Source organism: Ictidomys tridecemlineatus, chromosome 2, assembly GCF_052094955.1.
Source record: "Ictidomys tridecemlineatus isolate mIctTri1 chromosome 2, mIctTri1.hap1, whole genome shotgun sequence".
NCBI lineage: Eukaryota > Metazoa > Chordata > Mammalia > Rodentia > Sciuridae > Ictidomys > Ictidomys tridecemlineatus.
The window spans coordinates 160761537-160783678 of NC_135478.1; the positions used below are offsets into that span (position 1 = coordinate 160761537).

Here is a 22142-nt window from a genome sequence, read left to right on the forward strand (position 1 = left end):
GTTTGGATATGATTTGAGAGTGTCTTTCAAAGGTTCATGTAAATTTGGTCCCCAGGGTGGTGGTGTTGAATCAGTGGAACCTTTAAGAGGTGAGACCTAATAAGAGGTAAGCAGGTCATTGGGATGCACCTACAGAAGGAATTAATGTAGTTCTCTCAGGGCCCCAGTTGTTCCCACAAGAGCAAGCCTATCCCCTGAAACTGTATGACTTCCTATCTTGTTATGTGATCTTTCTTCCACATGGGCTCCCACGATTATGCTATCTACTATGTTGTGATGCAACCAAGAGTCCCTTTACCAGAAGTCAAACTGACAGGGCCACCTGATCTTAGATTTTCAACCTCCAAAATTATGAGTTCAATAGACCTCTTTTCATCATAAAGCATCCAGTCTTAAGTACTTAGTTATAGCAACAGAAAACAGATTAATGCAACACCTTACTGTTCGTTGCAATTGAGATATAATACATAAATATAGCATGCATATATTCTATACCCTTATCTAAAATAAATGCTGTAAAATACAAATTAACCAGATAAATACTATTCAAATGAAACCATAATAATAATAATAGCCTGTACATTTATATCTATGTCTATATTTAAAATGTGCTTTATAATATATTAATAACTAAGTGCTTTACATATGGTATTAGCAGATTTGTGGCTTACAATAATTTTATGATATAGATTTGGTTATTATCATCTCTATTTAGAATAGGGAAACCAAGAGATGGAACACTTAGGTAATTTGGAGCAATAAATACAAGATTCAAGGCTGCACAGCTTAGCTCCAGTGTTTGTCCTTTTTATTTTTTTTTTTAAATATTTTTGTAGTTGTAGATACACAGTGTTGAGAGCCACAGCCAAAGGGGCCTCAGCAAACTTCCAGCTGCCAGCAAACTTCCAGCTGCCGGCTGATGATTGGCTCACAGCGGCCCCAGCAACATCTAGCTGATTGGCTCCTCTGCAGTGATGTTCATTGGGCTGTTTCCCTGCCCTTCAGACTGCCAGCTGATGATTGGCTCACAGCGGCCCCAGCAACATCTAGCTGATTGGCTCCTCCACGGAGCTGCTCATTGGGCTGTTTCCCTGCCCTTTCAGACCACGGAGCTGCTCATTGGGGGACTTCTTTGGCTCCGCCCACATGACCCAGCCAATCGGCCTCAAGAGCAGGAGGATTGTGGGAGGTGGTGAGGTTGGTGTGGGTGAGAGGCTTGTGGAAGCCGGTGGTGGTAGTTGGGCTCTGAGGGTTTTTTTTTCCTGAGGAGCTGTTTTGCTTGGCGTTTGTAGTTCTAAAAATAAAGTTAGTTTCTTTTGACAAGTGGCTCCTGAATTGTGCCCAGCCAGACTGCGGCATTTGGTGGCTCGCACGGGGAGCGACTGAGGGTAAGTAAACTGCTCGCCCCTGAGGGCAGGGCGAGAGGATGGGTAGCCATTCTAAGTTTCCTCTTTTGTTTTGCTTCATTTTTGTTTTAAGTTGCCTGTCCCTGGAGATGAGTGAGAGGGAAGAAAAACCGCTCACGTCTGAGGAAAAACTATTTGCATCTGAGGAACAGATAGGGAGAAAGGATGGTTGCACATGTCAGGAGGATAGAAAGGCTATAATGAATTTTTGTTGTTCCATTTTTATTGCATTCTGTCTCGGTTTTGTTTGGTGTCATCTTGTTGGGTTGTATTATAGTAGAAATATGGGATCAGCAATTAGTAAAAAACAAACCGAAAGAGTGTTAAGTAAATTGTTAGAGCAAGGAGGCTTCCCAGTAAAATCAAGAGCAATCAGGGCATACGTTGATATAATACAAAAATGTAGCCCATGGCTTTTTAAGGAGGAGTTGTTAGATATATCACAATGGAACCATCATGGTGAAGATTTTAAAAGAATAGAAAAGAACAACCCAGGGACTCTGCCAGTTGGCACATTGCCTTTGTGGACGAACATATCTGGTTTGCTTAGTCCAAAGCCTTCAGTTCAGACAAAGGTAGAGGAAGGAGAAGACATATTGATTCAAGTAAAAGAGAAGGTCTCTCAAGTTAGTCAGAAAGAGGAAAAGATTCAAGTACAAGAGAAGGTCTTTCGAGCTAGTGAGACAGAGGAAGGAAGTTTAGAGCAGAAAAAGCCATCAGGGGAAAAGTTACAACAGGAGACTGCTAATAACACCTTGATATCAGAGAGCGAAGGTGTCCAACCAACAGCACCACCTCTACAGGAGACTGCTACTAACAGCATTCTATCACCAGAGGGCATAAGTGTCCAATCAACAGCACCACCTCCATATGCTAGGAGACCCCCAACCCCCGCAGTTGATAGTTGGGATCCTGAGACAGGATCTCAAGTATGCCCTGTATTTGAGGTAGGAGGGCAGCGAATTCACCAGGGTTTAAATTTCAAATCAGTGAAGGAGCTAAAAGAGTCTGTAACAACCTATGGTCCTCAAGCACCCTTCACTGTAAGCTTGGTCGAATCCATTACCAACTTAAACATGATGCCAGCAGATTGGGCTAATGTTTGTAAAGCTGTGCTAACTGGAGGACAATACCTGTTATGGAAGGTTGCCAATGAGGAATTTTGCAAGGAGACGGCTAGGCGAAATGCAGCAGCTGCTTATCCTCAGAGAAATCTAGATATGTTGTTAGGAAAGGGACCTTATGAGGATCGGCAGCAACAAATTGCATATGATCCTGGTGTGTATTTACAAATTGCTGTAGATGCAGTTAAGGCATGGAAGACTTCACAAGGACATGGAGGTTTACAAGGTCAATTATCTAAGATAATACAAGGAGCTAATGAACCTTACGCTGAATTTGTAGATAGGCTTATTCAAACAGCTACCAGAGTTTTGGGGAATACAGAACAAGCAATGCCATTAATAAAACAACTGGCTTATGACTAAGCGAATCGTTGGTGCAGAGATATCATTAGACCATGGAAACAGGAATATTTAAACACATATATTAAATTATGTAGAGACATTAATGAACAAGAGCAAGTCATGGCAGCTGCAGTAAAACAGGCTTTAGATGCCAGAGACATTAATGAACAAGGGAAAATTCTGGCAGCTGCAGTAAAACAGGCTTTATATGCCAGGCCAAGAACATGCTACAATTGTCAACAAACAGGACATTTTAAAAGGAATTGCCCCATAGGAGGAGGGTTTAACAAAACTAGGTATCAAACGAGTAGAATACCGGGTATTTGCCCACGATGCCGTAGAGGGAGACATTGGGCTAATGAATGCCGTTCTCAAACCACCATAGAGGGTACTCCATTATCAAAAAACGAACAAGGACAAGGTGTTTATCCACAATATTGTGGACAAAGGCATCGGGCTCCGTTGCCAAAAAATGGACAGGGGGCCCCAATGCTCTGGGGCCCCAAACCACAAATATACGGAGCACTGGAGGAACCCAGCAACCCCAGCAACCTCATCACGGTAGTGCCCAGGACATCAGATCCCTCATCAGACAAACCAGAGGGAGCGCAGGATTGGACATCTGCGCCTCCGCCAGATCAGTACTAACTCCAGAGATGGGAGTTCAAATCATTCCCACAGGGGTGAAAGGACCTCTTCCCAAAGAAACAGTAGGCTTATTATTGGGACGCAGCTCTTCTACTCTAAAAGGACTTTTGATAAGTCCTGGGGTAATTGATCCTGATTATGAAGGTGAAATAAAAATTATAGCCAGTTCTCCAAAGGGTATATCAATAATTTCACCAGGAGACAGAATAGCAGAGTTACTAATAATACCAAGCCTACATGATAAATTTTCCAGTCATGCTGTAGAAAGAGGTTCCAAGGGATTAGGCTCCACAGGTGTAGATTGGGCTATGCTTTCTTTAAATTTAGATTCTCGCCCCATGCTAAAACTAAATATTCAAGGACGTGAATTTAATGGGCTACTGGATACAGGTGCAGACCTTAGCATCATCTCTCGTCAAGAATGGCCAAAACACTGGCCATTACAACAAGCCACTCAAACGCTTTGAGGCCTAGGAGTGGCGACTAATCCTGATAGAAGTGCAATGGTATTAGATTTGAAGGATCCTGAAGGTTGTGAAGGAACTATACAGCCATATGTATTGGATCATCTTCCTGTAAATTTATGGGGACGAGATGTCTTAGATCAATTAGGTTTGACATTAACAAATAATATCAATCAAAATGAGCCCACTATTATGGCTAGACAAGTTTTTAGGAAAGGAAAAAGATTAGAAAAACAAGAACAAGGTATAGCAGCACCAATACAAATAAATCAAGGAACAGACAGACATGGGTTGGATTTTCACAAAGGGCCACTGAGACAATAAAAATTACATGGAAATCAGAAAGACCAGTATGGGTTCCTCAGTGGCCCTTAACTAAAGAAAAGATACAAGTAGCCCATGATCTGGTCAAACAACAATTAGTGGAAGGACATATACAACCTTTTGTATCTCCCCACAATACCCCCATTTTTATCATCAAAAAGAAATCTGGTAAATGGAGATTATTGCAAGATTTAAGAGCCATTAATAATGAAATGGTCATTATGGAACCTGCTCAATCGGGAATTCCTCAATTGTCTGCTTTGCCAAAAACTTGGTATGTTTTAGTTATAGATATTAAAGATTGTTTTTTTTCAATTCCAATTCATCCTGAGGATAGTCCACGTTTTGCATTTACTATCCCTGCACTAAATCATGAAGGTCCTGATCAGAGATATGAATGGAAAGTACTCCCTCAAGGGATGGCTAACAGCCCAACTATGTGTCAAATTTATGTTAACAAAGTAATCCAGCCACTTAGAAATCAAAATCCTGAGCTACAAATATTTCACTATATGGATGATATATTATTAGCACACAAAGCTAAAAACACATTGCTAGAATGTTATGCCACACTTACAAACTTATTAAAAAATTATAATCTAGAGATAGCAATAGATAAAGTACAATTAAATTTTCCAATTAATTATTTAGGAGTTCTATTATCCTCAACCATGGTCCATCCACCAAAAATTCAAATACGAGTAGATCAACTCAAATCACTTAACGACTTTCAAAAGTTATTAGGAGACATAAATTGGATAAGGCCTTATCTAGGTATTCCAACAGGAGAATTGGGACCTTTATTTGATATCCTAAAAGGTCCATCAGATCCAAATTCACCCCGAATGTTAACGCCTGAAGCAAGAAAGGCATTAAAAATCATTGAAACATATATGGAAAATATGCATTTGGATAGAATTGATATGTTTGCCTTTATTATTTATTGTACAACCAACAAAAAATATTCCTACAGGAGTATTTTGGCAAGAAGGTCCATTATTATGGATACATTTATCTTATTCTCCTAACACTATTCTTACTAGGTATCCTGAGGCTGTAGGACAACTAATACTCAAAGGAATAAAAACAGCAAAGGCAGTGTTTGGAATTTCCCAATAAAATTATTACTCCATATACTATGAATCAAATTGATGAATTAGCTAATGAGTTAAATACTTGGGCAATAATCATGTGCAAATCTAATGTTTCATTTGATAACCACTTACCATCTAATCCTTTAATGTCTTTTTGGTCATTGCATCCTGTAATTTTTCCAAAAATGACAAGAAAAACACCTATCATGAATGCTCCAAATATATTCACTGATGGGTCAAATAATGGTACAGCAGCAGTAGTTACACCTGATCAAACTTTTACATTTTTAGTACCCAAACAATCAGCTCAAAAGGTAGAGCTTAATGCAGTATTACAAACTTTTGTGATGTTTAAATATTCGGTATTTAATTTATTTTCTGATAGTCAGTATATAGTTAATGCTATAATATCCCTTGAAGATGCTCGTAGGATTTCCCCTTCTTCTACTGTTTTCTCTTTGTTTTCCACTATACAAAGTTTAATCTGGGACAGAAAAGATCCATTCTTTATAGGACATATCAGGGCACATACAGGATTGCCTGGAGCCCTTAGTTTGGGCAATGATTTAGCAGATAAAACTACACATGACATACATATTTTCTCTACACTAGAAGAAGCTATAAATTTTCATAAAAGGTTCCATGACAATGCTAATACTTTACAAAAGAGTTTTAAAATAACTAAGAAACAAGCTAGACAAATAATAAAACAATGTCAAAATTGTGTGACCTTTTTACCACAAGTTAATCTTGGAGTCAATCCTAGAGGATTGATACCTAACCATATTTGGCAGATGGACGTCACACACTTGCCAGAATTTGGGAAATTAAAATATTTGCATGTTACAGTTGATACTTCTTCTGCATTTTTGATGGGCTCCCTTCATGCCGGAGAAAAAACTAAAGATGTTATAGCTCATTGCTTACAAAATTTTGCCACTGTGGGCATTCCAAAACAGTTAAAAACAGATAATGCCCCTGGTTATACGTCTACTTCTTTTAAACAATTTTGCTCATCATTTGGCATTACTCATATAACAGGAATCCCATACAATCCACAGGGACAAGGCATAGTTGAAAGAGCTCATCAAACTATTAAAATGTACTTATTAAAGCAAAAAGATGGAATTGGGAAGGGGTATATATTCCCCAAAGATAAACTTAAAATAACCCTTTTTACTCTAAACTTTTAAAATTTGGATTCATCAGGACTTAGTGCTGCAGAAAGGCATATGTGTCCAAAAAATGTACATAAGCCCAAGGTACTTTGGAAAGATATTCTAACAGGACAATGGAAAGGTCCTGACCCAGTAATTGTCTGAAGTCGGAGGTCTGTTTGTGTGTTTCCACAGGAAGAACAGCAGCTGATTTGGATTCCAGAGAGATTTAACCAAAGTTCTGACCCAGTGATTGTCTGGAGTCAGGGGCCTGTTTGTGTGTTTCCACAGGGAGAACAGCAGCCGATTTGGATTCCAGAGAGATTAACTAAAGGGATTCCTACAGACCAAAAAGAAGATGATTTGGCTCAAATCCATAACAGCTGATATCCAAAACTCCAATTTGGCTATCCTTACATCTGCAACAGAACCGGGATGCTTTTTTCAATATCTGTTTTATTATTGCCCTTTCCCATATCATGAAGTTCTATTTTGTTTTTTGAGCTCATACAGACCTAGGTTAATGTTTTGCTGATCAGTTCTATTTTTTTTTTTTTTTGACTATAGAGTTTTTAAACATTGCAATGGAGATTTCACCTGTAAAAAGTTATAAGGCCTTTACTATTATGTTATGTGTTGTATGTATTATATTAAGTGTGCACACTTGTGTTTTGTGTTATATGTTTGAATGTACGTATGTCCATAAATCATATATGATGAGCGTTCATGAAAAAATGGATCCAAATATTTTTTTTATTCACGTGATTTAAATGGTTTAATTTAAATTGGGTAAATAACTGTTAAGAATTGTTTTAATATGTAAACAAAAAAGGAGGTTAACAGATCTGTTTGTTTACTTTCAGCTTTCCTTTTCATTATATCTAATAATTCTCTTCAATATAATTTAAATTGTTAAGAAAATTGTTTTCTTTTAGTGCCTTCTGGAATGTTACATAATTTTTTCTTTAGCCATTATTGCCAGAATTCCTATCTTCATCCCAGTGCCGGTAAAGACAATGTAAATTGTTAAGAAAATTGTTTTCTTTTAGTGCCTTCTGGAATGTTACATAATTTTTTCTTTAGCCATTATTGCCAGAATTCCTATCTTCATCCCTGTGCCAGTGAAGACAAAGATAAAACTAATCTACAGTTTCTGCAATAGCCATCACTGAACCGCTTACAGAACTTGCCTAAACTATGTGTCACTTGTATGCATTGTGAACTCACTTGTATGCATTGTGAACTATCTGTTGGTGCAGCGACTTGTGGTAGTGTTGGGGTATTTTTGCTGATGATATCATCGATGGTACAATTTTTCCAACAAGAGCCATCAATTGGCTTGGTGTATCTTCCTCCCTTCTGCTTGTCATGATCATTCAGCTAAAATTTGGGGGCCAACAGAGGTGAGGCAAAGAACCTCACCCCCCCCCCCGCTGGTACAAAGACCTCTCCACAGGTGTGGCTGTATACTGGACCGGTAGTCAATGACGGGTAAGACCCAATTACAATGGTACCAACCTAAGACAGGAGGCTGACGCCCTGAGGTCAGCTCATCCAAAGACGGGTAAGGACCATATGTAGTATTGGACAACCTAAGGCAGGCACGGTCCCTAAGCCACATGCTTGTTGTTTAAACAGAGAAGGGGAGATGTTGAGAGCCACAGCTAAAGGGGCCCCAGCAAACTTCCAGCTGCCAGCAAACTTCCAGCTGCCGGCTGATGATTGGCTCACAGCAGCCCCAGCAACATCTAGCTGATTGGCTCCTCTGCAGTGATGTTCATTGGGCTGTTTCCCTGCCCTTCAGACTGCCAGCTGATGATTGGCTCACAGCGGCCCCAGCAACATCTAGCTGATTGGCTTCTCCATGGAGCTGCTCATTGGGCTGTTTCCCTGCCCTTTCAGACCACGGAGCTGCTCATTGGGGGACTTCTTTGGCTCCGCCCACGCGACCCAGCCAATCGGCCTCAAGAGCAGGAGGATTGTGGGAGGTGGTGAGGTTGGTGTGGATGAGAGGCTTGTGGAAGCCGGTGGTGGTAGTTGGGCTCTGAGGTTTTTTTTTTCCTGAGGAGCTGTTTTGCTTGGCGTTTGTAGTTCTAAAAATAAAGTTAGTTTCTTTTGACAAGTGGCTCCTGAATTGTGCCCAGCCAGACTGCGGCAAAACAGAATGTCTTTATTTTATTTGTTTATTTTAATGTGGTGCCAGGGATTGAACCAAGTGCCTCACATATGCTAGGCAAGCACTCTACCACTGAGCCACAAACCGGACCCCCAGAGTTTGTCCTTTTAAGTATCATATTCTTAACTTATAAGTAGAAAAACAAATGGATTGTTGTTATACTTTAAAGTACATTTGTTAATTTAGGTTTTTTTTTCCTTTTTTGCAGTGCAGGGGATCAAATCCAGAGCCTCACGCATGTTAGGCAAGCACTTTATTTATCATTGAGCCTCATTTCCAGCCCATTTTAAAAGGACATTTTTAATTTATCACTTAATTTGAGGTAATGAATTTTTAAAAACATCTTTTTAGTTACATATCTTGCAATTATTACTATTTATATATAATATGGATAGGGATATTGCAAAAAAATAAACTAATTTCATAACAACTTACTTGTATTTCAGAGTCATGGCTTAAATTTTAATCCAGAAAAGTTCCTTTCATAAGTTATCATAAGGTTTGGTAAATCAGATTGGTGCTAGATATGCAAAAGGAAAAGAATGCACTATTACTAATAAATATTATTTCTTATTACAGTTGGATTTTGATTTTTTCCCAATATTAACTATTTTAATGGAGAAATTCATTTTCAAGGATTTGTTAGCATTTAAAACCTGTATATGAAAATTGAAAGATAACCTAAAATTCAAATACTGTCTAGGCAATTGATTTTATGACAGAGAGAACTTCATTTACCCTTGTGTGAATAGACCAGAAATTATATCTTAAACAGTATGAAATCAAGAAAATATGTTTGAAATTTGACAATCCTAAATGCACATATAGTTACATGTTCTTTTTCTGGAGCTAAACCTATTTCAGGGATATAGTTAAAATACTGAACCGAGCTAAATAATTTGCCAAGCCTGGCATAAAGTAACTTTTCTTTTTAGTAAGTTGTAAAAAACAAAGTAAGGGTTTTGGGGATGGCTTAAGGAAAAAAATTAAACTGAAATAGAATGCATATAGTCCAGAAACTGATTAAATAAAATACCATAAATGTATATATTCGAAAGCTGAATTGATGTGGCACAGAATGTCGAACACAATAGTACCAAGCAGAAGTTCAATAGGGCTTTCTTCTTAATGAGGACAGAGTGACTCTCAGTCCTCCCATAGGCATACAAAAAGATATTACAAGTTCCAAAGAAAGAGACTCTCTAGTACAAGATTTTTCACTCCTGAAAGTCGAATACAATAAGGCCAAGTTCATAGCAATACTTAGTTGAGGCTCAATTTATAACAATACTGACATCTAGTGGTAACACAATTTATAACTCTGTGCCTCCAACTCCCTCTTATGAGAGGAAACAGATGAGTTCAGTTAAAATTAAAATGTGTCTCATTCCTTGAGCTTTACTTACCTGTCATCTAATTCCAGCTAGAACTACTGAAATATTTTACTATGCCAAGCCATGCAGGAGGCCTCTGTAGCTGTGATTTCATGGGGACAATGAAATGTGGATGATGTCAAGGTCTGCACAAGCTGGAGGCAGACCTTGACATCATCCACATGGTGCTGGTCGTGCAGGATTTCAAGATGCTGGAGTTAAGGGGTCATAGAAGCTTCCACCGAGGTTTCAAAGGAGGGCCTGGGAGACCAGGCAAAAGTGTAGCAGGGTTGGAGGCCTTGTAAGCTGCCCCTTCGAGGGCAATACAGGCTGTTCTGTAGAGTGACCATGTATTCTGACAGTGAAGATGAAGCTAGAATGGAGACCCCAGGAATTAAGGGATTTCAGCAATTCTGACTATTTGACAAGAAAATCTACTGGCCACAGAAAAAGCCAGGCTAGAGAGTCCATGTGGGACACAGGCATCTAGGTCAAAGGTGCAAGGTTGCCTAAGTCCTTGGGAGAACACAACTTGACACCATGTATCCTAGATTCTGTACACAGGGTCACAGGACCTGGGTTTCAGTCTTGCTATGACCCCATCTTTCTCTCCTATGTTCCCATGCCTCCCTTTTGGAATGGGAATGTCTACTCTGTGTTATGCTATATAGGATATTTATAACTTGCTTTTGATTTTTACAAGTACTCACAGCAAAGAGTTGGCCTTGAATTTCAGATAAGACTTAGACTTTGGGGCAATGCTGAAACTCTCAGAGATGAGCTGAATGCCAAGGGCAGAATGTGACGGTTTGGATATGAGGTATCCCTCAAGATCTTCCCTTAATGCAGAAGTATTCAGAGGTAAAATGATCACATTGTGATAGCTGTGACCTAATCAATCCATCCTAGTTAAAATAGGCTGACTGAGCAGTAACTGAAGGCAGATGGGGTGTGACTGGAGGTGGAGGGTCACAAGGGGTGTGTCCTAGAAGGGTTGTTCTTCCTAAAACCCCTTCCTTACTTCCACTCTTTCTCTCTGTTTCCTGACCCTGCCATGAGCAGAGTAGGTCCTCTGCTGGATCCTATCCTCATGATATGTTCTCTCACATTGGGCCCAGAGCAATAGAATTGGCCATCTGTGGACTAAGATCTCTGAAATCATGGGCCCCAAATAAACTTTTCTTCCTCTAAGTTGTTCTTGTCAGGTATTTTGTTTGCAGTGACACAAAAGCTGACTAAAACATTCATATTCTAATGGAATTATATTTGACCTAATTTGCATCTCTAAATTTCCTTCCACCCTTTTAAATTATAAGTCTAATTTTGTCCCTATCTTCTTTAAATTATTAATCACCAGAAAGATACATGAAAGCAAGGGGATGTCCCTTTTGGGGCAATTTTCATTTATATCTGCTTATTTCATGAATTTATTCTATTTTATTAGATTATAAACTCCTGGCAACTGATATCTGTTTTCTAGTCAAATCTAAATCCAAACAGTTTTCACACCTAAGAAAAGTTATGCCAGAAAGTGGCCAAACACCTGGCAGATAAAACTCCATCAGAAACAACAACCAGGATCTTACCTCTCTCTTATGTCATTTATTGCTGAATCTGAACTTTATCATTCCATAGAAATAAAGGTACAACATTATAAATATAATATATATGTGATATACACATACTTTTTTGCTTATGTAATAAGTATCCTAATTAAGAAATGAATACAAAGACCATATATTTCCCCTTATTTGCTTTAATATTTTTTAGAATCAAATACTCCTTTGTACTTGTATGAAGTCACATGGTTTTGGATTGAAGTAAGCAGTTCTCCGATATTTTCCACTTCCCACAAATACTACCTTTGCTTTATGTAAATTTAGACATGGAAGTGTAGTTATAATAAACAGGCAATAATTGTTTAAGCACTGTTTTTTTTTCCTTCCTTTAATGGTTCTTGATGGTTTTTCTGGAAATCTTGAAGATTACAGTTTCAATCTAATATGAGGAGGCTCTATTTCCCACATGTTGACTTGAATTTTAGATTGTGGAAGTTGTAGAACATTCTTTTTCCTGTTTGGAGTTGAGGGCTTAATGTGGAGGATACTGCAGCCCCTCTGAATTATCCTTGCCTCTCTGAGACTCATGGCATATCACGTGGAGGACATTTTCACATGGAGGAATCTGCAATAGGAGTGGAAATCAGTGATATTTGCCACTACAGCAATAGTGACAACAATTTCTTTCCCAGCCAGGGCAATCTGTGAAAAATTTATGAAGCAGAGAGAAAACTTCAAAAATGACAGGGAGTGTGTGTGGAAAGGAAGGAAAGACGCATCATTGCTCCAAGTATTTATTCAGGATCTTTGTCACAGCAGACACTGTGCTAGGAACTAGGCATTCAAAAACAATGACTGTTGGGGACTACAAATCAAGTCAAGATGGCGCCTGGCAGTTTGCCAGGAGAAGTGGTTTGTGAAGCAACGCCAGTGAGCCATTAAGATGGTGAGGATTCCTTATTGGCTGATTGCTATATCTAGATGAGGTTAATTGAGTCAAGCTGTGTGTAATCAGTTAGGTATATATACCCCTGCTGTCCCACAATAAAGCGGCTCCAGCTATCTAGAGTTCCTGCTCAGTGCCCGCTGAGTTTTCCCTACAATAAAGCAGTTCCCGCTTCAACCTTCAAGTTGCTTGTCACCTCCAGGTTATTTTGCCCAGCCAGACTGCGGCAAATGACTTAAAATCCATGTAGCTGAGACACAACTTGTGACATAGACATGAATAAAAGCAAATGTTGCAAAATGGTAGATATTACTACAGTGTTCTGAGAAGCAAGTAGAGTGGGCAGCCAGCTCCATCAGGAAAATAGAAATGATGTCAAAAGTTGTAAATCAGAATTATCTTAGAGTATAAATAGAGACATTACAGATGGTAAAGAGAGGAAATAATATTTTACCAAATAATTTTTCACATGAAAAAGTATGAACAATATGTCATAAACTATTTCTAGGATATCTATGGCTGCTTAAACCACTATGAGTACCTTATAGCTACTGCTATGGTACATAAGAATCAGATTTGCTTTTTGGTAACCAGCTAACCAGTGACCAGAATATTGCTGGCACACTTCCAGGATTTAATGACTTTGTCAATATGTTACTGGACAACATCAACAAATTTGAAATCTCTTTGGAAAAAATAATAATTACAAATTAGAATATATATGGTGAAACAGACAATTCTGTGTTTGGGGGAATAAAGACCTGGGCATAAATTTCCATCTTGTGTTGTTTTATAACATCACAATATAGGATCTTAGATATTCTAAATGCCAATATTCAATAAGTTAAAGTTATGAATGAAGGAAAACCATATGGAAGATATATTGATAATGTCAACTTTTAAAATTAATAATTAATATTTTGCAGAATAAAATGATGAATTGTTTTCCAAATACTATTTATAATAGTCACCTTCATGTTATTACAGTGAAAAACCTGAAGCAATTAACTTTTAAGAGAATAGGTTTATTTAACCCACGGTTTTCAAGGTTCAAAGAGAGACAGCACCTGCATTGGCTCGGTTCTAGAGAGGGCAGTGGAAGGTGGCATATCATGGTGGGAGGAGTGTATGTAGAAGCAAATCAATCACATCTCTAACCAGAGCAGAGAGAGCAGAAGGGAGAATAGCATCCCACAATCCCTTTTGAGGGTATATCCCCACAATGACATAAGGACCTCCCACTTCACTGCTAAAGCTTCCAGTACCTCCCAATAGCACCATCCTCCCAATAGCACCACCCTTTACAGATCAAAGCTTCCATTATAGTACATTCTTAGGAGTCACTCAAACAAACCATGGCTATGCCATATTGAAAGAAAAACAAGAACAGTGTAGCAGGAAAATTAAAAACGTATGCTTAACTTTCCTTTGTTCATATATGAACACATGACCAGAGTAACTCCACATTATGTACAACAACAAAAAGGGGGCCTAATTGCAATGGGTTGTACTTCATGTATGTATAATATGTCAAAATAACTCTATTGGCATTTATATCTAAAAACAAAAAAAAATGTATGTTGGGGGCAGTGGAAATGAACATTGGGTAAAGCTTGAAAAATCAACTGGGGTACACAAAAAGAGGGTTTTATTAATGCCACACTAATGAGTTTTAAGTTTATCTGAGAGGCAATTGGAGATGAATGAGGAATTTTAATCAAGAAAATGATCAGCATATTATTAGTATATTAGGTAGATCAGTGTAGTGTCCATATGAAGAATGGACTCACAATTTCAAAAAATGAAAGTTAAGATGCAAAATCATTACAACAATCTAGGTGAGAAATGATAAAAAACCTAAACAAAGATGTAGTTATAAAGATAAGAAAAGGAATATGGAGTTTCTTTGGTATTTAGTAAATCTAATCCCTCTGGAATTTTAGTCAAATATTAATGCATACATTCTTAGCCAAAATAAGTAATACAGGAGGAGAAACGTTATGGAAAAAGGTTTTAATAATGACAACAAAATGTATGTATTGAGATTATAGGCCTGTTGTTATAGTCAGTTTTTGCTACAATAATGCTAATATAATTAACTACTCCCAAACTTTTTACTTGGAGGTAGTGTGTGCATGAATATTTGCTGAAAAACGAATTACTATAACTGGAAATGAAGAAAGAATTCTGAATTGGAAACAAAAATCTTTGAATTGAAGATCTCAAATAAGTCAAATAATTAAGTTGAAAGCCTCAACTATAGATTAGATCAAACAGAAGAAAAATATTAGGGATTGAACATGGTATCTTAAAGTATCATACTCACACAGAAACAAAGAAAGAATGAGGAGAACATTCAAGAACTTTGGCACACAACTAAATGATCAAAATTTCTCATCACTGGATAACCAAAGGGGAGGAAGTAAAGGTTAACATATTCAATGAAATAGCAGAAAACTTCCTAATCTTGGGAAAGACAAGGATATGTGAGTACGGAGAACTTTAGAATCCTAAATAGATATGATCAGAAACATCTTCACCACAATATATTATAGTCAAAGTATCAAAAGTATAGAACAGAGAAAGGATTTTAAAATTTGCAAGAGAAAAACATACAGTCACATTTAAGAGCAACTCCATTAAACTAATAGATTTCTCAGCAGAAATTCTACAGGCCAGGAACACATGGAATTATTTCAAGTGCTGAAAGAAAATAACTGCCAACCAAGATTACTCTACCCAGCAAGGTTATCAGAAATGAAGGGGAAAATAAAGATCTTTCAAGATAAGCAAAATCTGAGGGAATTCATGACCACCATACTAGCCTTCCAAAAGATGCTTAAAGGAGTCCTAGATCCAAAAGTGAAAGAAAGATAAATTCCATCATGATAGTATGTGAAAATACAAATCTCCATAGAAGAGTAAATATGCAAATGATAATTGGAAAACAAATGTTATTAATACATAAACCATCAAACTACAAAGATGAATAAAAGAAGAAGAAACAAGCAAAGAATATTCAAAACCACTAAAAGAAAATCAATAGTCAACAGGCATAAATCCATACCTTTCAATAATTCTGAATATAGATGAACTTGGTACTCCAATTAAAACATACTCCCTGGCTAAAGAACTAAAACATAAGACCCAACAACATGTTGCCTATAATTAAATCATCTCCCTAGTAAAGACACATAAAAACTAGAAGTAAAAGTATGGAAAATGATTTTCCAAGCAAACAATACTAAAGCAGGCATACATAGCTATATTTATATTTGTCAAAAACATAACAGTAAAACAAAAATAGTAAGAGACAAAGAACATCACTATATGATGATCAAGGGATTGATTTATCAAGAAGATATAACAGATGCCAATTAATATGCACCTAATGTTGAAGCACTTGATTTTATAAAACAAACTTTCAGAACTAACGGGAAAAATAGGCTCCAATACAATAATGTGGGGGCTTTTATTGCCACACTCTCACCATTGGATGTATTACCAAAAAAATATATCAACAAAGAAGCATCAGAGTTAAACTACATTTTAAATTAAATAGACTTCACAAACATTTACAGACCATTCCATCCAATAGCTGCAGAATACATATTACTTTCATTAGCACATGGAACTTTGTCTAGAACAGATCATATATTAGACCACAAAACAAGTCTTTAAAAATTCCAAAAAAATGAGATCAATCTATAACTTTTTTTCTGTTGCAAATAGAATGAACTAAAAGTCAATAATAAGAAATTACACATGTACATGGAGGCTGAACAACACTTTGGAACAAATAGTGGATCATTGGGGAAGTAAGAAGGGAAACTTAAGGCTGGGGATATAGCTCAGTTGGTAGAATGCCTGCTTTGCATTTATAAGGCTCAGGGTTCAATCCCCAAAACCACAAAAAAATGCAGAGGAGGGATTTAAAAATGATTGAAACACAACACACCAAAACCTGTGGGGATGCAACATAAGCAGTACTAAAAGGGAAGAATTTTATAGCAATAAATTCCTACCTCAAAAAAAGAAAAAAAAAGATGTCAAATAAACAAGCTAATTAATGATACATTTTAAGGACTTATCAAGACTATGTTTTCTTTTTTTTTTTCTTCAGCACTAAAATTGAACCCAGGGGTACTTGATCTCTGAGTTGCATCCCTGGTCCTTTATATCTTTTATTTTTAAATAGGCTCTCGCTAAGTTGCTGAGGCTGGCCTCAAACTTGGGGTCCTCCTGCCTTGGCCTCCTGAGTAATTGGGATTATAGGCATAAGCCACTCTGCTTGTCATTTGCTACAAAACAGATAGAACAAGAGGATACAGTGTTAAGTAAAATCAGCCAGTCATAGAAAGATAAGTATGGCATGTTCTCTCATATGTGGAAACTTGGAAAAAAAGAAAAGAAAGAAATAAAAAGACAACTTGAAAGGAGAAAAGTGATTACTAAGTACTGGGAAGAGGAGATGAGAGTGGAAAAAGAGTAAACAGATAAAATCAGAAAACACTGTATGCATGTATGGAAATATCACAGTGAATCCCATTAATATATGCAATTAATTTATGTTTATGAAAATAGATATAAAAATACCTTAGCAATGACAATTCCAATTGACAGGTGGTGTCAGTGCCAGATTGCAGCAGGGATTGAAGAATGGATGGGAGTTTAGACAATTAGAGACAGTGAGTATCACCTACCATTTTGAAGAGTTCAGACAGGGAAAAGCATAAGAAAAAAGGTGGTGGCTAGAGAGGGTAATGGGAGATAGTTTTATCAGGATGGGAGAGCCTTAAATGAGTATAACAGGAAAAGAAGTTAGTAGCAGAAGACAAGTGGATTAACTAGAACATGGCACCAGGACAGGAATAGGAGGTTGGGATCAAGGCTAGAGGGCAGATTTTAGGCAATGCACATTGATCTGAATTTTGAGGAGAAACTGAAACTCTGGTGAAATTGTAGGCATGTCTGTAGAAAGAAAGAGGGATTCTCCAGAAACCCTCATGGTGGTTTTAATATTCTCTCTGAAGGTAGGGTGACCAACTGCCCCAGTTTGCTTTGGATGGAGTACTTTCCTGGGACAGTGGTCAGCCCATTGTCTGCCCACAGAGAAGCCCTCCCTCCTCTGACCCTTCCCAACTCTTATCCTCTGGGCCATAAATCTGGACACTTCACAGCCTTTTTTCTTGTTTGGCCTTTGTGTGGCAACCTTGTATCTGCACTTAAGGTCAGCTGCAGAAGAGAAACACCTCTATGTGATGAAAAGATGCTGGGATTTAATAAATTTCTATAGCTTCTTGGGAAGATTCTTCACTGCAAAGGCTCAAAACTAAGGTTACTTTGTGCAGACCTTCCTAAAAGTGGGATCAGAGGGGCCCCTTCCAGGGAAATACCCCCAAAGCAGAAGAATCATCAGCCACTGAGTAGTGTGAGCAGAAACCCCTTCCTTGGCTTCAAACTCCACTTTTTTCTATAAATAATAAAAATAACAGCCATTAATCAAGAACTTACCAAGTACTAGGTCTCATTTTGTTTACTCTTCACGGCAACCCTGTGAGGTAGGTATTCCTTCCTACAGATGAGGTGATCCAGGATCAGAAAAGATAGGTGCCTGGGCCAGCGTCACTCTGTGTAGCTGAGCCAGATTCAAACACAGGTCCCTCAACTCCAAAGTCCACAGACTCCCCGACTGTGGCCTTCTGCCTGTTGACCATAACCCAGACCAGCTGTAAGCCATCAGACCTGCTCTACCTGTCTGCTTTCCCTCTGGCATCTCACCTCTTGTCACCTTCTTTCAGAGTGACCTGTTTCCCAGAAAAAAACCAACTGCCACCAGGTGTCCTTCCTTTCCTGTTAGTGAGCACCACTTTGCTCCAATTGCAAATCAGAGGGAATGCAGGCGGGCTGGAAACTCTTCCCTGCTTCATTCAGTTAAACAAATTCACATTCTGACCCCTGGGGAAGCCCAGCTGAGAAAGTCACACGGAGGGCAAAACACAAGTGCCCAATTACAAGGCAAAATCTGAAAGGTTCAGATGATGTTCCTAGTCTCAAAGGAAGAGCACAATGCATCAAGTTAATGAGGGAAAGAATTATGAATGCTCCTTTGTAACTTCTATAAGTAACGTGGAAAGAACCTGGATTTTCTATCAAAATCTTCCTGGAATTTCTTCCTGACCAATTATGTGATTTCCTATAGATCCAGTTTGATTTCCCTGGTGAAGGAAATTTAGGGGTAATACAGGTTTTGTCCAAATTAAGTCATGAAAAGACATGACTTCCGTGTAAGACTGTATTTGTTTTCCTTGCTGCACAATGGCTCAACTTCTGCTCACTTCAACACTTTGTTTCGCTCCCTGGGTCCTGAAGATTGAGTTAATCATTTGCCTCAGTTCATGGTGCATGCTCATCGTTGATTTTGCTGATTAACTAATTAACATTTCGATATTGCTTATGCTTTTTCCTCCACTAACTCTGAAGAACAGAGGTGTTTCCAGTCAAAACTCTCATGCAGAAGAGGAGAGACACCTGACCACTACTTGTTCTTCTCAATCCCCAGGAACATCTTCTTTTGTCAAAGGGTCCATAAAATGTCTACTGATGAAAACATTTAAGACAGGAGGTTTCCACTCAAAGTGAAGACTGGATGGATTCTGAAATAATGGGTGTGAGGTGCTCAGAGCTGATGCTAACCTGAAGCCACCACCTGGGCAGGCCCTAGGTCAGCACTACTCTCCTTGACTTGACCTTCCCAGGCTTTCTGGGGGCAGTAAATAGGATGATCGCCTTGGTCTGGCCTCTCCTCGGCCCCCTCAGCCGCTGGAGTCCCAGGTGCTGTCTCACACCTCTGCTGTCAGAATAACCTTCAACTGTCCTTCAGAAAGATTGACAGCTTAAGCTTAAGCCAAATCCAGTTGAGGTCAGGATATGGCAGGGGAGGTAAGTGGGTGGATGAAAATAAGAAGTAAGATAGGCGAGGGAGGAAGTGGCGTGTCTTCTGAATTTCTTTCACAAGAGATTATTGGTGTCTCTTGGGGACTAAAAGTAATATCTATAAATGATCAATCGGCCCCCATCCTTAATATACAATTTAAATTCATTTAATTTTTTGCTGACATGTGAACAACACAGAGGCTGAAGGGCTTTCTATCAGTTTCCACAGTCTCACTAGAAATAACACCCGTCCCCACCCCATGTTACAGAGGAAATTCTACAAGTCAGAAATCAGGGAACATGCTCAAGACTACATGCACATTACCAGAATTTAAATGCAAGTTCACCCAAATCCACTGTCAGAGTCCCAAGAAAACCAAGCACCAGAATTGTCACAGCAGCTTTTCAAAGGCACAAATTTCCAATCCCACCCAATGCCAGCTAAGTCAGAAGCTGTGAGGGCAGAGTCCAAGAATCAGGGTTTGGGGAAGCCTCCCAGATGAGGCTCCAGTGGACACCCTGAGAAACTAGTGTCTCCAGATCAGGTCTCTTACATTTGTCCCCTTTGTACAACCAGAAACCCCTTGGGACTCCCGTTCCTCCTCTAGTTTCTCTGCAGGGTCCAGCACAGAGCAGACAGCACAGCTCACACTGTTCCACACAGCGTAAGTCTAATGCCTAATACCTACTTGTTAAGTGGCAAATGTTTGTTCTGAATTGTTTTCTCATCACTTTTTAAAGATCACTTTCATCTTTTTAAAAAATATTTGTAGATGAACAAACAGTATCTTTATTTATTTTTATGTGGTACTGAGGATCGAACCCAGTGCCTCACATTTTCATCTATATAAAAAGTAAAAGTATATTTTAGTAATGTCTCCCCTATGGGGTGAAAACTTGCAAAGAAGCATTTATCGTTACCAGTTAAGAATAAATGGTCACAGATTCCAATACGAATGTTTCATTTTTCCTTTTTTTTTTTTTTCTCTTTTTGTAGTACTTCCTGACTGTGGAAAGATAACTCACAGTCCATTATTTCTTCTACTTTTCATAGCTTCTTTTGGGCAAACTCATTCTCGGATGGGATAGGTTATGAATCTTCTTAAGATTTATTTCTTTTTTTCTTTTCTGCTAAATATGAATGGAGTCATTATTTTAAGCTGGGATAAAATTATTTTATATGCTCCCACTCAAGGAGAGTTTGTTTCCATTAAAATATTCTTTCAAACCAGGCATGGTGGTACAAGCCTGTAATCCCAACAACTCAGGAAGCTGAGGTAGGAGGATCCCAAGTTTGAAGACAGACTAAGCAACTTAGTGAAACCTTGTCTCAAAAATAAAAAGGGCTAGGGAAGTAGCTCGGTGGTAAAACACCCCTGGTTCAATCCCTAGTAGCAAAAAAAAAAAAATGGATTTTCTCAAGCAATAAAATTTGGTTATGATAGTTTGTGAAGTGCATTCCAAGACACCTCAGTTAGTTCAAATGACATGCACACCAAAATTCTAATTCTTCCCCTTTCCATAACTTTGTTAGCAAGAACAAAGCAGCTGTTCTGTGTTCCTTTTTAACCTCCTGGTTTGCTTTGTTCTTGCCCAAGAAAATTGCTTTGGAGATGTGTCCACTGACAGAATACTGTCCAGATGAGCCTGGTCTATTACTGAGGAATAAGTATCTTATACCCCTGAAGTTACAGCTTAGGCCATCCTAGGACACAGAGGCCTCCTGGTGACAGGTAATCCCACAACTAGGAACCCCAGGTGACACATCAGAGTGTGGTGGGGTAAGGGTTGAGCAAGGTTCCCTACAGTTAGTTGGCAAGACAAAAAAATTAGACAACCTTTTCTGGGTACTCAACGCAGAAGGAAAAGTACATGACATTGGACCCAAGGTCAGAGTACTCACGCAATCCTCCCATAATGGCATCAGGAAGAACATGCAGTTCATTAAAAAAAAAAAAAAAAAACTTTGTGAATACACACAAAGTCCAAAGAATGGTACAAGCCTTTCTTTTCCCATCAGGCCAGGCTTTATGTCAGCAGTCTTTCTACTTCCTTTTCTGCTCCATTGTCTTTAATGTCCTGGCTTCCTCCTCCCAGTGAACCTTGTGATCAAGTAATTTATTCATTCAGGAAAGACAAGCTTCTTACTCCATCTCAGAGAGGCAAATATGGATCCTTGTGTTCTTTAGACCATGTAATTAGGAAGGCAACAAACATTCCTGCTTATATTAGTCACCTCTTGTAAAGCAATAAGTGATTCTGCTAAAATACTCTCATTCTTCCATCGTTGGCAAGATGCCATGAGAGTAATATGATCTTAAACAGCACAACAGGGAAAAAAATTGACCTTAAGTCTTTTCCAGTAAAGGTCTAAATACAGCAATACACTATACAATATCCATTACCTTTAGCAATAATAATTACAACAACAACTAGCATTTATTGAATACATACTTTGTTTCTGACAGTTTTTAGTCCTTCATATTGATCACGTCTATTAAGACTCACAATAATACTATGAAATGTATTTTATAATCATCCAATTATGCTGTGTTTAGATCTAGAAATATCCCCCCAAAGAGCTCATGTGTTA

The 22142-nt window shown here is 38.4% G+C and overlaps 1 protein-coding gene across 2 annotated transcripts in view; it reads right to left on the minus strand.

The window, feature by feature from the left end:
- Scin (scinderin) overlaps nt 1-21630 on the minus strand; it is a 135608-nt gene extending 113978 nt beyond the window's left edge. Inside the window, exon 1 of one of the 2 annotated variants that reach the window (XM_078040053.1) lies at nt 21453-21630. The gene's annotated coding sequence lies outside the window, so the exon portion shown is untranslated. Of the gene's footprint in view, nt 1-18127; nt 18321-21452 lie in introns of those variants that run through there. The other variant, XM_078040054.1, reaches the window with a different exon arrangement.
- Between the last annotated feature and the right edge of the window lie 512 nt (nt 21631-22142).